This window comes from Pongo abelii, chromosome 14 (assembly GCF_028885655.2).
Source record: "Pongo abelii isolate AG06213 chromosome 14, NHGRI_mPonAbe1-v2.0_pri, whole genome shotgun sequence".
In the NCBI taxonomy this organism is placed as follows: domain Eukaryota; kingdom Metazoa; phylum Chordata; class Mammalia; order Primates; family Hominidae; genus Pongo; species Pongo abelii.
Genome location: NC_071999.2, coordinates 58,374,346 through 58,386,999, shown reverse-complemented (window position 1 = coordinate 58,386,999; position 12,654 = coordinate 58,374,346). Strand labels below are relative to the sequence as shown.

At 39.3% G+C, this 12,654-nt stretch overlaps 1 long non-coding RNA gene across 1 annotated transcript in view; it reads right to left on the bottom strand.

Annotated features, from left to right (window-relative positions):
• The window catches only part of LOC134759853 (uncharacterized), an 89,870-nt gene extending 82,047 nt beyond the window's left edge, over positions 1-7,823 (bottom strand). The window contains exons 1-2 of the long non-coding RNA XR_010136701.1: positions 7,407-7,823; positions 6,904-7,018 (exon numbers count right to left, since the gene is read on the bottom strand). This is a non-coding gene — a long non-coding RNA (uncharacterized LOC134759853). The remainder of the gene's footprint in view (positions 1-6,903; positions 7,019-7,406) is intronic.
• Positions 7,824-12,654: the final 4,831 nt, after the last annotated feature.

Below are 12,654 nucleotides of genomic sequence, written 5' to 3'. Positions count from 1 at the left end.
TATATGATCCCACCCACATCCTGCTGATTGGTCCATTTTACAGAGAGCTGATTAGTCCATTTTACAAAGAGCTGATTGGTCCGTTTTGACAGGTTGCTGCTTGGTGAGTTTACAATCCCTGAGCTAGACACAGAGTGCTGATAGGTGCATTTACAATCCTCTAGCTAGACACAAAAGTTCTCCAAGTCCCCTCCAGATTAGCTAGATACAGAGTGTTGATTGGTGCATCCACAAACCCCAAGCTAGACACAGAGTGCTGATTGGAGCATTTACAATCCTCCAGCTTGACATAAAAGTTCTGCAAGTCCCCACCTGACTCAGGAGCCCAGCTGGCTTCACCTAGTGGATCCTGCACGGGGGCCATGGGCAAAGCTGCCCACCAGTCCCACACTGCAGGCCTGCACTCCTCAGCCCTTGGGTGGTCGATGGGACTGGTCGCAGCGGAGCAGGTGGCGGCACCTGTCAGGGAGGCTCAGGCCACACGGGAGTCTGAGGTGGGGGGAGAGGTGGAGGAGGGGCAAGGGAGGGGGCAGGGAGGGTGAGGGATGGGGGATGGGGGAGGGGAGGGGATGGGGGAGAGGAATGGGAGGAGGATGGGGAGGGGAGGGGGACGGGGAGGGGGAGGGGAGGGGTGAGGCAGGTGAGGGGACTCAGGCATGGTGGGCTGCAGGTCCCGAGCCCTGCCCCGCCAGGAGGTGGCTGAGGCCCAGCAAGAATTCAAGCACAGCCCCACACCAGCAGTGCTGGGGGACACCCTGCACCCTCCGCAACTGCTGGCCCTGGTGCTCCGGGCCGCAAGCAGAGGGAGCCGGCTCCTGCCTCAGTCAGCCCAGAGAGGGGCTCCCACAGTGCAGCCATGGGCTGAAGGGCTCCTCAAGCACAGCCAGAGTGGACACAGAGGCCGAGGAGGCGCCAAGAGCGAGTGAGGGCTGCTAGCACGTTGTCACCTCTCACAATCAAAGAGCTCACCTCTCCTTTTCCAAATGTTCCATTTAACATTTCAGAACCAAAAACTGATCCAAGATTCTTTGATCAAGATTATTCCTTTTTGTTGTTTTACATAGAACAGGCCTCTTCATTCTTAATTTTTTCCAAATTTGTTTATGCATTACTGCTGGAAGACTATTTTTCCCTTTGCCCTGGCTCCTTAATGACAGGGACTATCCCCTACTAAAAAAGATAAAGTTTTCCTCCACAGTAGCCTATGAAATTGGTTTAAACCATAGTTATTCTCTCAGTATTTTTAAATGCTTTGTGTGACACTACTTTGAAATACATGACTTATTCCTGTATTTACTGAAATTGTTCAATGGTTTCCATCATAAATTTAAGGCACTTAGACATCCTCAAAGATTACAAAGGAACTCCTCCAATTATTTTTGGCATTTCAAAAAGATACAAACATGCGCACACACACACATACACACTTACTCTTGATAATGCTGCCCAGGTTAGCAGACATAAATTGTTTTGCTTTAGGCTGAAATTATTTTAATTCAATATAGCTATACCAGTTATCTTGTTGCAAGCTGGTCAGAAACTCGATCAAAAGGTATATATCCGTGTGTGTGTGTGTGTGTGTGTACAATTACCCATCTATCTGAGGATTTCTGCATCTACAGATTCAACCAACTGCTGATTGAAACCCCCAGATACCGAGGGCCAACCGTACTATGTCATTTTATGTGAGGGACTTGAACACTTGTGGATTTTGGTATCCACAGCGGTCCTGAAAGCTCTCCCCCATGGACATGGAGAACTGAATAGATATATACACATATATATCCATTAAAAATTGCGTTAATCATTCTCTTCATAATTTCATATATATGTAATTTCTTTCTGGTAAATATATTTTTTTACATAATGGGCCTACTGGAGAGTGAAAAATAATACATTTTTGTGGCACTTAAAATTTAGGATAAATCTATCATCTTCTCTGAGGATTTTAAAATTCTATCCCTAAGTGATTTAAACAATTTATTCATAATACTGTCAAACTATCAAATAGAATAATCATGGAAAGTTCTGCTTGTGTTCCACACATCCCTACTTAATTTTGTTATTAGAGCAGGTGACAATTCCCCATCAACAACCAAAAGGAAAAGAAATCTCTCCTATTTCCCAATCTTTTACTATTCAGAAAAATAAGCAAAATAGAACTCATGCCAATTTTGTTCTCCTGACATTTTCCTATGGGGAAAAAAAATCCTCATCACTGCCCAGTCTACCCTCCCTTGTTTTTTGTTTTAATTTTTAATTTCAAAATGCATTTTTGACTGAATATTTCCCACCCTATTCGCATTTCCAGAAGCAGTTTAAAAGAACATAAAAGAAAAAGAATGTGGCATCATATTCTGTTGTCACTGTTGCTCTCTGCACCAAGCTCAGCCATCTGAAAGATATCCACATCTCTGGGTCTCATGTCGAGTGTTTACTTTTTATCATTTCAAAGTGTTTCTCTCTGATAGCACTACTGTCAAATTTAAGAATAAGTCTAGAAATTTTCAAGATAAGCTGAAATCAGTCTTATTTGTTGGCTTTCTGACTCAAATTCCCTCTACCTCTTCAGGGAGGAAACTTCTGATTTTAGAATCCAACTGCTGTATGTTTCTTTGCCCCAACTCTCTCTGTAAATCACACTTGGTTTCACAGATTTGATAAAGCCTGCAAGCTTATAATGTCCCTGCCAGAGCTAGCCAAGAGTTACTTCCTGGGGAAATGAAGCCAGTCGGCAGCCCTTCTAGCAACACAAATATGACCCTATTAGATGGAAGTCAGTGGGCCTGTCTAACTGTGGGGATTTGCCCAAACAACTCCACAAAGTAGCATGATCAAAGTGATAAAAGAAATTTCCTAAAATGACAGGGGGGAAAAACAACAGAGGGTTCTGTTTTGATTTTGTCATCTGTGCTTCAACTCTGCTTGGATTCCACAGCAAGAAGGATTTCCTACCAATACATACCTGTTTCTATATAAAAATGAAAGCTTATCCACTAATACAGACCATCTCTCACACTTCAGACCCCACATCACATCGCAAGCTGCTGTTTTGAGAAGTTTAAGCACAGAGACTTGTATCGAGTTTGACAGTGGTGGAAGAGGTACCAGTAGTTATAGAAATGCAGGTATCGAGTTTATGCAATTCACGTCTTTCCAATTTTAAAATATACTTAGTGCCCTTTGGTGGTGCTAGTGAAAGCCAATGGTAATGGCAGAGAATTGTGCTGTCACATTGACATGTATTTTATCCATGAATAAAAAGGGTATATATGATAGAGCTGATAATGTGTTATTATCATAAGAACTGCCTTGCTCAGCTGGTTCTTATTTGACTTTATCAAAGGCCATCAGCTAACATGGAAATATGTTGCCTGAATATTTGCTACTACATACACACAGTACATGCATTTGCTTCTATTACTGACACAAAGAATGCCCATGCATTGTTTGGGACAGGAGGGGAAGAGCTACACAAGCCATTCAAAATCTAAAAGACAAAAGGGCTGTTTGGGGTTTTTCCCCCCCAACATAGATGCATATTATTACAGTTTACTCCCAAATAAGGATATTTGTATTTCACTAAATTCATGAGTTAGAGTTCATAAGTATTAACAGTAAAGTCTGAGAATAAAGAACGCCAAGCTTTAAGTACTAAATTCAGATATGATGGTTAGACAAATTAGATTGAATAAATAATAATGATGCCATTGTTTTTACTTCTAACATTGTCTTTAATAAAATAATTTTTTTAAAAAAGATAATTTTAAAAATCTGACAGGACCGTAAAGATCAATTAGTCCAATATTATGATTTTATAGATGAGCAAACTGAAATCCAGAAGGTTGAATTTCTTAACACTGCACAAATAATCATGGGATATAGGAATTACTAATTGCATAAAGATGTTGAGATTGCATCCAGTATGACTTGCAGCTATCTGGAATAAGAATTCATGTTCAGACTCATGCCTGTGTTATGGGCTCCTTGTTCAGGTGCTTAGAAAAAAGTCTAATAAAATGTGATTAAGAGAGATTTTTTTCCTCAAGGCCCTGAAAGGGTTTTTCTGACAGGGAGAATTTGCTTTCAAGTTTCTCTCTCAACATTGTCTTGACAAATTAATGGATGAAATGAAGATTAAAGTGTCTCAAATTAGACACTAAATTCTGTGAGTTGTTTTTACTATGTAATCAGAATTAAAATAAAAATTGGGAATCTGCCAGTTCCCAGAGCTTCTCAAGTCTTTACAAAGGAGGAACTCACTGTCCCTTCATCTTGTTTTTAGGAACAAAACTCACCAAATAAGCATTGCCACCCTTGGATAGTCAGTAATGGGTTGCATTTCATCATGAGTGAGGCCCCTACAAAGAGTCCAATCATCTGACCATTTTAAGAAGACACCGTAAAAAATAAAATAAAATAAAAAATAGTCAGTATTGGATGGAATGCCACTCATTTCATCCTCAGTAAGCTAACGGATGCCAGCCACTGTGTCGCTTGACAACCAGCTTGTGCCAACTTGCTTGACACAGAAAAGGCCATTCTAAACCTGTCATTCAAGGCACATCTGCTCTGGCAGAACCTCATACGAGGAATCCCTTCGTAAAATGATCCCTCTGAGGATAATATAAACCTGCTGCAAATAAAAATAACCATGTCAGTGCAAAGAATTAATACAAATGGTGATATAGTGAATTCTTGCTTTCTTCCCACAACCTATGCCAAGTAAAAAACAAGAAGTTGTTCATCGAGATAATTTTAGTACAGTCTCTCAAGAATCACACCAAGAGGAGTATTCTGAGGAAGCTCCTGTGCAGATTCCCTTTTTCCAGGAGTAGTGTTTGAACTAGGTCGGCATAACACACAATGCCTCATTTCATTTCCATTCTGAATCCTCTTCCAAATATTTACTCTTGTGACTTTGTTGGAGAAGACTGATACTTCTCCAACTGCCTTCCATTGAACAACTGTGAAAAATAGAAAAATCTGTTCAATCTCTCATTCAGCTTACAAAGTCTATTAGTAGAACCCACCAACTAGTGAGACTAGCCCTCATATCTCATGTTCAGAGACATTTGAGAACATGTAATAAAGTTCTGAAATGGTTGGTTTGAGCTGCCATTTTCAGATCTTGTGAATTTAAGTTTATGGTGTCCTACCCAAGAGATGACAGAAATATTTCTCTTGATTAATCATTATTTCTACATTTTTGTAGCACTCTCCAGTTTTCAAATAATTTTTAGACTTACCACTTCATTTAATCTTCACAACATCAAGAACTATCAGTTTTAAAGAAGAAGAGAATGAGGCTAAGAACATTTAAGTGGTTTCCTACAAGTCACACAGCTGGGAAATGTATATATTTGAACCCATGTGCAATGGACTCTTGTCATGTTTTGCTCAGCAGCATTCAAAGGCACCCCTAAATGGAGAGAACGCACTATTGTGTGTTCCTTGGCAATAGACTCCAATTCCCCAACTTTGTGTAGTATAGTGGAGCCAGTCAACATTCTACAGGTATATGCTCCATAAATAATAATGTCCTTTTCAGAACTTAGAACTCCACTCAGCCATTGCTTCTCATTACTGACACTTTTCTTCTGCACTATCTTTCTGGTCAAAGCATGCCCACTCTTCTTTAAGTAAACGTCTATAGTCATAAATATCAAGGAAGCAGGAAAAGTTTGATCTTCCTCTCCCAAGTCTCTCATAATTAGGGTACAGAGCCACAAAATGGAATTATCTATTCAGAAGTTCATCCTCTGGTCCCTAAAACTTGAGGGAAAAATGAAAGGCACAAGGAGCAGCAAATCCTGAGAGAAGTGATAGAGAGATGTGGCACCTAGCACAGTGAATGTTTGGCAGGAATAGCTCTGAGTGCAGACATCTACCCACCCAGTTCTTTAATAAATATTTGAAATTCAGTGGTTGATTGGTCCAGAAGATTCTTGACATCTATGATTGCCCAATATTATTTAATCAAAAGTTGACAGGAAATGATCAGAGAGAAAGGAGTGTAGGAAGAGGATGACAATAATTATAGGTTGTATATACAATTCTTATAATAGGACTTCAGTGAATATAAATACACACACATACATATATAAATTATGCTTATATATTTGAAATACTCAATAAGTTTACATTCTACGTGAAGAGATCTCCTTCTTCCTGTCCCTTTGCCCCTGACTAAAAAATCGTACTATGGAGCTTTTGGTAATTGTCAATTTTTTGCCACAGACTCAATCTTTTCTAGCCATAACTACATCTAACAAAACAAAACAAAAAGCCTTTGGTAAACACACACAGTAAAAGAGAGAATCACTCGTGGGAAATTGGTAATGGCACATGCATATTTTTAAAACATTTCTTTCAACTGCCAGTAGCCTTGTCTAATCAGGGCACCTCTATTCTGAAGGAGCAGATATCAAAGTCAACCTGAAATGTAAATACAACATTATAATATATGGCATGTAGAATGAAGATATGGCAAAGGTTGACATCGATGATGATTAAACCATTTGGGATTTGGTCTTAGAGACATGAGGATGGAATCCATAATCACCAGGCTTCCTCTCATCTTTATATAGTACCTGCTAATATACACCAGCTTTGTAATTACCTACTAAAAGATAGGTGGGGAGTTCATTAACCACGCTAATTACAAGAACAATTTATGCTAAATCATCAGCAGGAATGTTAAAAACACTCCTTGAAAGCCAAAACAGTGTAAAACCAACCTTAGTGGATGCAGAACATCTGTTCTCTGGGGCAGGATCAAAGAGGAAATCACCAGAAAACAGAGTAGATGAGAGCAGAAAAATAGTTTCTTTGTCATTCCCAACTGAAAGAGAGGTGCAAGTCTATTATGTAAAGAGAAGGGTATGTGTTCCAGATGCTGACCTCACAGGTAAAGGGGACCACTGGCAGCTGCTGGCTCCTGGATGCTTCACCACTTGTCACCCAGTAGCCCCATCTGTCATCACTCGGAGAGATTCCATCGTCTGCTTTCTTCTCTCTGAAGTGTGAGTCAGACAGAGAAGAGCAATATTCCATAAGTATTTTGAGATGTTTTAAATGTCATGTCCATTTTTACACAACTCTACCACATGTTCAGAAGTCAAAGAACAAAAGATGATGTCTGACTAATGACTTGATGGTGCATGATAGAGAAGTTTAATTGTAAAATTAGCAGAAAAAATTACTGCCAAATATACTTTAGGACATCACTTAGTAAGTATATATATAGGCACCAGGAGCCAAATTTTACTGAAGGGTTTCTTTGAACCTTAGAGTTTTAGGACTATTATTATTTCATGATTATGAAATAATTCCTTGTGATTAGGCGGTGTCAACTAAAAATTATTTTTTACAAAAGCTATCTATACCTAAATACATATAATTACCTTTTTCCCTGAAGGAATAGAATTTTTGAAGGGGGAGCTGATTCAGGTTATGCTTTAGGTTCTCTTTAAAATGGAAATGCTTCTTTGGAAATTTTCCACATAATCATCATCAGAAGCCTCCTTGGTTCCAGCTGCACTAATTAGAGGTATGCACATGGAGGCTGCCATGTAAGGAGAGGGGAAAGGAACATTAATGACCCAGACTGTGATATCACTTGTGAGAACTTTCCACTGATCTGACACCAATTTAAGTTCAGCTTTCAATTCTGTCTTTGAAGCCTGGATCAAGCAGTGTCATGGACCCTTGTCTTTTTTGTTACATAGTCATGTTTTCTCCTAAATTGTTATGGACTACCTGTGAAAGAAGGCATCCGCCCTACATCTGTCAATGAACTCTCTTTTAAACTAATTTTTCATTTGATGTAAAATCTACTGCAGAAACTTTTGTGCCTTTTTAGTAGCTTGGGACAGGACACATCATAAGGGGAAAATACTGCCTTGGAACTAATAAACAATGACTAGAAAACTCATTTCTACCAAACTCGTTCTTTCTTACTTCAACTCATGGTCTACTTGTGGAACTGACCAAGAGGGGGGTTCAAGATTTGGTAACCTCTGCTAAGCCATCTCTATGAGTTCAATGACAGCGGATCACTAGAAAATTTCTTTGCAGCATTAATACACTGCTGTTCTTTCCACTACAGGAAAAAGAAACTGGTCAGTCTTGGAAAAACAAAATTGTTAGTCATTGGCAAGCCCTTGTCTTCTTAGTTGGCACCACTTCTCTCCATTACAACATCCGCCTGATGCCTAGACCCCTCTTACTGGCTTTTCTTCCTGTCTCTGCTTATTTTGGTAAAAGAACCTTTGATGTAGAGCAGATGTTTTCAACCACTCAGATGGGAGCTATTTAAAAGTGCCATTGGCTAGGCATTAACCTTTATAAAAAACTGTGCCAGGCATGGTGGCTCACACCTGTAATCCCACCACTTTGGGATGCCAGGGTGGATGGACCACCTGAGGTCAGGAGTTTGAGACGAGCCTGGCCAACATGGTGAAGCCCTGTCTCTACTGAAAATACAAAAATTAGCTGGGCATGGTGTTGGGTGCCTATAATCCCAGCTACTCAGGAGGCTGAGGCAGAAGAATCGCTTGAACCTGGGAGGCAGAGGTTGCAGTGAGCCAAGAGTGCACCATTGCACTCCAGACTGGGCGACAAATTCCGTCTCAAAGAAAAACTGTCTCTAGAGATCTAATATCCAAAGAAAATTTAAGAACCACCATAACCTTGCTACTCAAAGTGTGACCCCCGAACCAACAATGTTAACATCACTTGAAAGCTCGTTAGAAATACACAATCTCAGAAACCTCCCAGCCCTACTGAATCTGAATCTTCATTTAGCAGGAAAAACTGCTCAGGAGTAAAGGATCTTATTAAACTTAGTTGCAAGCAAGACTTCAAAGAAATCTGTTGTTGAAATATTCTATGTTTGTGTTCTTACATTTCTAGAGTAGTGTCCAGTAGTTTTCATAATATTCTTTAAAGACTTTGTGACCCAAATAAGGCAAAAAGCCAGCTCTAGAGTCTAAACCAGTTCTCATAAACTTAAATCCTTTTTGGAGACAGCCAAATGAAATAAATGTGTGGAGTATGTCAGGAATTGCCAAATAAGTATGTAGACATCTGTAGACACATTTGGCACAAAACAGTGCTCTTTATCACTTTTTGAAACTTATTCTTTTATGTATCTTTAATTTTATCTCTTTTAATAGGAGAATGGGTTCAATACAATAACTCTTTCCTGTAAGGAAAAAAAAATCACCTGAACAGTGCTACATGACAATTGACACAGCCTTGGTAGGCCAAATAGGACAAGATGAGAATGCAGTAGTTGTGTCTCAGCTCCAGCCAATTGCTGGTAGGGAGGAATATGGGGCCATTGTTGTCAGATCTTCTGCCTTTTTTTTTCTTTTTGAGACGGAGTCTCACTCTATTGCCCAGGCTGGAGTGCAGTGGCTTGATCTCTACTCACTGCAAGCTCCGCCTCCTAGGTTCAGGCCATTCTCCTGCCTCAGCCTCTCAAGTAGCTGTGACTACAGGTGCCTACCACCACACCCTGCTAATTTTTTGTATTTTTAGTAGAGACAGGGTTTCATCGTGTTAGCCAGGATGTTCTCAATCTCCTGACCTCGTGATCCACCCGCCTCAGCCTTCCAAAGTGCTGGGATTACAGGCGTAAGCCACCGCGCCTGACCAGATCTTCTGAATTTTAAAGACAGTTCACAACTCCACAATGGTATGTGAAATTAAATCTTGAAATATTGCATCAATGTTTTTTGATACTAAGACTGAGTAGGCCAAACAACACTTACACATAAGCATATCTAACAGTTAACATCCACTGGTACAGAACTACCTCTTGTCTCTTACTTCCAAGGGAACATCTTCCTAGAGCACATTCTGGCCAGAATCAAAATTCTATAAAAAGGTTATGCAACCTCATCTTCTCGTTTTAAGAATGATAGGACAGAAAGTTGAGATGTCTTGGCAAAGGTCATAGTGAAATAATCTTGGTTAATATCAGTGTCGCAGTGAGAGTTTTGTCAGCAAAGGCAAAAGCAAGTTAAACTTTTCTAGTAAAAAGAGATTGAATACAGGGACATGAGTGATAAGAAGGGTGAAAGAGTAAGTATCTGGGAAAGCTGCTTCTGCTTGTCAGGGTTGTTGCTTACCTTCCCAGTCAGGAAACTGCAGAACTGTGAGAAACTCCTAGCAAGAGAACAGCTGCCTGCAGCAATAGGGTAAGTGACTTATAGAAAATGAAGCCTATCTGCCAGCCCTCTGCTACTTGAGGAGCAACAGGGGGCTCCCACTTTTTGAAATTTTGCACTCATGCTTCTTTTTGGCAAAATCTAACCTTGAATTCTATCAGCAAGAGATTCTGAAAACAAATGTAGTTCACAGACTTTCAACCCCTGCAATACAAAGCAGAGCACACAAGAGGAGCGGGGACATGCTGACTTAACTAAGAACCAGGCAGTCAGCTGACTAATCTAATATTTAATCTATGCCGATGCCTACTTTGGTCCAATTTGTTACAAACTCTTTGTCACATAGGACTTCATGAGACAGCTTTATGCTTACCTTCATGAGAAGACTAACAAATCTATTGTCAAGAATAAACTTTATTCTACTGGGAGAAGAGCTTAGGAAGAAATGGAAAACTTTATCTATTGGAAGTTCACTCTAGAGTAAAAAAGATATGATGGCCCAATAAGAAATAGGTGACAAAAACAAGTTAATCTAGATGAAAAATCTGAGCATGCATAACTATTTCCACCCTAACTTTAATCATGTTACTAAGCTGCATCTTATTGGCAGCATGTATTTAAAATAAAATAAATAAAATAAAATAAAATAAGACATGTGTAATAATGCCAATGAGATACAAGTAAGAGTACAAGTGTTTAGATCCAGAGCAGATACAAATCAAACTCAAAACAGTCAAAACACAGAAGCAGAATTTGAATGTATTAATAAGTTGTATTTTTCTTTGTCTTTTTTTACTTTTTGAAAGCAACTTTTAATGTATTAGTATGGTAAATACCTTCCAAAGGTACAAATTGCTCAGTATTTGATAGTGAGAATCATTATATAAAAATTTTACATCATGTGAATTATGAACTCAGAAAACACAAAGAGGGATACTTTTTAGTTCTATCATAGAGAGGTTCCAGAAGAACATTTCTTTTTTTCTCTGCCAAAAAATAAAGAGAGAAACTCTAAAAGAGTCACTAGATTAGAGATTTTAAATGTGAGACTTCAAACTATCAGAGTCCTAGAAGAAAACCTACAAAATACCATTCTAGACATCAGCCTTGGGAAAGTATTTATGACTAAGTCCTCAAAAGCAATTTCAACAAGAACAAAATCTGACAAGTTGGACCTAATTAAGCCAAAGAACTTCTGCAGAGCAAAAGAAACGATCAATAGAGTAAACAGACAACCTATAGAATGAGAGGAAATATTCACAAACTCTGTATCCAACCAAGGTCTAATATCCAGAAGCGAAAAGGAACTTAAACAATTCAACAAGCAAAAAACAGATAAGCCCATTAAAAGTGGGCAAAAGACATGAACAGACATTTCTCAAAAGAAGACATACAAGTGGCCAATAAACATATGAAAAAATGCTCAACATTTTTAATCAGAGAAATGCAAGTCAAAACCACGATGAGATATCATTTCACATCAGTCATAATGGCTATTATTAAAAAGTAAAAAACTAGGCCAGGCACAGTGGCTCACGGCTGTAATCCTAGCACTTTGGGAGTCAGAGACGGGCGGACTGCCTGAGCTCAGGAGTTCAAGACCGGCCTGGTCAACATGGTGAAACTCTGTCTCTACTAAAAATACAAAAATTAGCCAAGTGTGGTGGTGGGTGCCTATAATCCCAGCTACTTGGGAGGCTGAGGCAGGCAACTGCTTGAAACCAGAGGCGGAGGTTGCAGTGAGCCAAGATCGCACCACTTCACTCCAGCCTGGGCAAAAGAGCGAAACTCCCTCTCAAAAAAAAAAAAAAGTCAAAAACTACCAGATGCTGAAGTGGCTGCAGAGAAAAGATAATGTTTATATACTATTGTATGCTGTTGATGGGAATGTAAATTAGCTCAGCCACTGTGAAAATAAGTTGGCAGATTTCTTAAAGAACTTAATACAAAACTACTATTTGACCCAGCAATCCCATTACGGGGTATATAGCCAAAGGAAAATAAATAAGTCTACCAAAAAAACATAGGTACTCATATGTTCATCACAGCATTATTCAAAGACATGGAATCAACCTACGTGCCCATCAACAGTGGATTGGATAAAGAGAATGTACTACATATACACCATAGAATACTACATAGCTATAAAAAAGAACTAAATCATGTCCTTTGTAGCAACATGGATGCAACTGGATGCCATTATCCTAAGCAAATTAATGTACAAACAGAAAAACAAATGCCACATGTTCTCACTTATAAGTGAGAGCTAAGCACTGAGTACTTATGAACATAATGATGGGAACAACAGACACTGGAGACTACTAGAGATGAAAGAGAGAGGAGGGGGCAAAAGCTAAAAACCTACCTATTGGGTACTATGCTCACTACCTGGGTGATGGGATCGTTCATACTCCAAACCTCAGCATCATGCAATATAGCCACGTAATAAATCTGACCATGTACCTTCTGAATCTAA